This window comes from Pseudophryne corroboree, chromosome 7 (assembly GCF_028390025.1).
Source record: "Pseudophryne corroboree isolate aPseCor3 chromosome 7, aPseCor3.hap2, whole genome shotgun sequence".
In the NCBI taxonomy this organism is placed as follows: Eukaryota; Metazoa; Chordata; class Amphibia; order Anura; family Myobatrachidae; genus Pseudophryne; species Pseudophryne corroboree.
In genome coordinates this window covers 371,775,229-371,779,413 of record NC_086450.1, presented here as the reverse complement: position 1 = coordinate 371,779,413, position 4,185 = coordinate 371,775,229, and the positions used below count along the sequence as shown (strand labels likewise).

The 4,185-nt window shown below is 46.2% G+C and overlaps 1 pseudogene; it reads right to left on the bottom strand.

Annotated features, from left to right (window-relative positions):
* Window positions 1–2,493: 2,493 nt before the first annotated feature.
* Window positions 2,494–2,612, bottom strand: LOC134947125 (5S ribosomal RNA; annotated as a pseudogene).
* Between the last annotated feature and the right edge of the window lie 1,573 nt (window positions 2,613–4,185).

Below are 4,185 nucleotides of genomic sequence, written 5' to 3'. Positions count from 1 at the left end.
GTCCCAGCCCGATGTTTTGACTGCAGGATGTGCTTTTTTGACTTCTTCTTCTTCTAATAATAGTACTTTACCAGAAAGTTCAGCTCCCAAGGGTAAGAAACCTGTCTCTGATTTGAACGCAGCCTTGCTGGGTGGTACCATCAGTTCAGACAATGTTTGGGGAATTACCTTGGTCAGACCTAAAGAGCTTTGTAAAAAGAAGAAGAAGAAAAAGAAATAATTTTTTGACTCTTGCCTTGATTTAAAAAAAAAAAAAAAAAGAGATTTTTTTTTTCTCCTTGTCTTGTGTCCTGTGTTCTGAGCACCAGGAACCTAACACCTTTCTCCTGTACACTCTGGAATGCTAGATCAATCTGCAACAAGCTGCCAACTATCCACGACCTCTTCATCTCCCACTCTTTTCACCTTCTTGCCATCACTGAAACCTGGCTCTCCTCCTCTGACAACACCTCCCCTGCAGCCCTCTCCTATGGAGGCCTCTCCTTCACCCACACGGTCAGACCTGATGGCCGCCAGGGTGGAGGCGTGGGCATCCTTCACTCCCCTATCTGCACCTTTCGTGTCATCCCACCTGAGCCCTCCCTCACCTTTTCCACCTTCGAGGTCCAAACTATCCGCCTCTTCTACCCCATTCACCTCCTTATGGCAGTGATCTACCGCCCCCCTGGCCACTGTTCACCTTTCCTCGACAACTTTGCTGCCTGGCTTCCCCACTTTCTCTCCACCGACCTCCCCTCTGTCATGCTCGGTGACTTTAACATCCTTATTGACATCACTAATGCTGCTTCCACTAATCTTCTCGCCCTTTCCACCTCCTTTGGACTTTCTCAATGGACCTCCACCCCTACTCACAATCTCGGCCACTCCCTCGACCTTGTCTTCACCCACCGATGTGATCTATCTGATTTCTCCAACTCTTCCTTCCCTCTCTCTGACCACCATCTGCTTTATTTCACCCTCTCATCCTCCTTCCTCCTCTCCACGCCCAGACCCACCACCACCAGACGCAATCTTGGGTCTCTCAACCCCACTTTCATGTCCTCCCTCGAGACTTTCCTCTCTCCTCTTTCCACTATGACTTGTCCCAACCAGGCAGCCTCCTTCTATAACTCTTCCCTAACCGCTGCTCTCGACTCTGTGGCCCCCCTCTCCTCTGTCCTCCTCCGCCGCTCCAAACCCCAACCCTGGCACACCAAACTGACACATTTCTTACAAAAATGCTCACGCTCCGCTGAACGCTCCTGGAGGAAATCTCACTCTCTGCCGGACTTCCTCCATTTCAAGTTTATTCTCTCCTCCTACAGCTCTGCTCTTTTCCTCACCAAGCAATCCTTTTTCCAAGCACTCATCTCTTCTCAGTCCGCCTGTCCATGCCGTCTCTGAAACTTTCAACACTCTCCTTCGCCCCCCTCCTCCTCCCCTCCCATCCTCCCTCACTGCCACTGACTCTGCCTCCTTCTTCATCTCCAAAAATGAGGACATCCAACACGACATCTCCCGCCGTCACCCCTCTGCTACCCCCCTGCCCCCTCTACCCCTCCCCTCCATCTATCCCACCCTGTCCTCCTTCCGTCCCACTTCTGAAAGGGAAGTCCACTCCCTCATCTTATCCTCCCCCCCTCCACCTGCCCCCTGGACCCCCTTCCCTCCCGTCTTCTCCGCTCCCTCTCCCCCACTGCCTGCTCCCACCTTGCTCACCTCTTTAACCTGTCCCTCTCTACCGGCATCTTCCCCTCGCCATTCAAACATGCTCTGGTCTCACCTATTCTCAAAAAACCCAACCTCGACCCCTCATCACCCACTAACTACTGCCCCATCTCTCTTCTCCCTTTCGCCTCCAAATTATTTGAATGACTGGTCTACAGCAGTCTCACAAGGCACCTCTCTGACAACTCCATCCTCGATCCACTACAATCTGGCTTTCGCCCACTCCAGGTCAATAGAGAGAGAGAAAGGCTCTTGTGTGGGCGCATTCTTGTTAGTTGAAATCTGTTTCAATAAATTTTAATTAATCATGAAATATACTGTTAAGACATACTTTATTGAGATATTGATTTAAAAACAATGTGATTACCCATTGTGAGATACATGATCCAAGTTGAATATAGTGAAAAAATATGATGTACATATAGAAAAAAACGTAAAAATGTCCTGGTCCTATCTTACTGAATGTGATAAGAAAGGCTGTAGACACTTTAAAGTCTTACACCCATTTCAGCCCGACCAGTACAGACAATCTGTGTTAATGAAACCACTATGTTGTAGATTAAATATTATGTCTGTATTGAAAAGGTCAAAGTATTTAAAGAGACAATGCCAGGTTCATGCCAGTCACCATGAAACACACAAATTTGCAATTGTAATTGAATCAAAGGATCTTGCAAATCAATTACTGGTGGTCTAACAGTAACAAGAAATAGTATTTGAAAGATAAAGATAAGTGGTGATACTGCTGTTGGTGTCATATGACGCACATCATGTTAAATTATTCCTGCTCTACAACACTGGGTATTCCCTGTGAGTCTCCTCCTCAGGTACTGACCCAGCCCAACACTGTTTAGCTTCCAAGATCGGATGAGATCGGGCACTGGCAGTGTGGTTTGATAGTAGAGAAGGCAGGTGGGTTAGACACCAATGAGAGTGCACCTAAATAAGAGAGTGTGACAGTAGTCACATAGGAAAAGTGTGGATCTGCTTTCTACGTTAGGCTGGATGCACCGGTGCCCACTCCCGCGGGACCGTGCACCCTGGATCATAGCTGAGAGTCCACGGAAATACGAAAGAATGAATGAAAAAGGAATCACTGAAATTATGTAGATACAATGTAATATATATTGAGGTGATTCCCAAACAAAGAATGTTACTGAAAAACAGCATAAAAATACAGTATATGCACGTCATAATAGTTATAAGGTCCTTATAATAGTTGTTCTATAGTCATTATCCCACATGCGAAAAAACAGACAAACTATACACTGATATAAAGCCCATATGCCTGCTAATGAAGTGTCTCGAATTGACCTATTAGTAACAGTTTCTATTATTTGCACCAATGAAATGCCAATTAGAATAATAGCCCGGCTATATTGTATGTGCAATCTGTATAAATAACAAAAAAGAATTGAGGGGACACACATATGTATGGACTTAAGATAAGCCTGTCAGGGTCCTCATTAAATAAACACTGTTATCTGTGATCCGATAAATAGATGATTAAATGCAGATCATCTCCGGGAATATCCAGATTAAAACTGACAAAAGCAATTGTTGCAGGCACACAGGGTGTGCATAACCTGTGAATGTTTCAGCAATGGGGGTGTTAATCCATGTGCTAAGACTGGCGTTGGTGGACCCGCTGTGTCCGGAAAACGCGTTTCACCCCGCAGGGCTTGTTCACTTCCTGGACCCCCTTCCCTCCAGTCTTCTCCGCTCCCTCTCCCCCACTACCTGCTCCCACCTTGCTCACCTCTTTAACCTGTCCCTCTCTACCGGCATCTTCCCCTCGCCATTCAAACATGCTCTGGTCTCACCTATTCTCAAAAAACCCAACCTTGACCCCTCATCACCCACTAACTACTGCCCCATCTCTCTTCTCCCTTTCGCCTCCAAATTACTTGAACAACTGGTCTACAGCCGTCTCACAAGCCACCTCTCTTACAACTCCATCCTTGATCCACTACAATCTGGCTTTCACCCACTCCACTCAACTGAGACTGCCCTGGTGAAAGTCACCAATGACCTGCTTTTGGCCAAATCCAAGGGCCACTTCTCTCTGCTCATCCTTCTGGACCTCTCTGCTGCCTTTGACACCGTAGATCATCCTCTCCTCCTGTGCACACTCCAAAACGCTGGCCTCTCTAGCACTGTCCTTGACTAGTTTTCTTCTTACCTCAATAACCGCTCCTTCTCTGGGGTAAATTTACTAACATTCGTATTTTCCCGTTTCAGGTCAAAGTTCAATCACGAATGACATCGAAAGTGTAAAACTGCAACTTTTTTAATTTATTACGACTAATTTACTAAGCTGCCGTATTTTGCCTTTTCGGGTTTTCCGATGTCGATGTCATTCGTTGTTTTTTTTCATTTTTTTACGGCAGTGATTAGCAAAACACTGCCGACTTTTTAAAAATGAATCTCGGCCGGATCTGTGTGATCCGTGCTGGGGTTCATTTTTTTTTTTTTTAA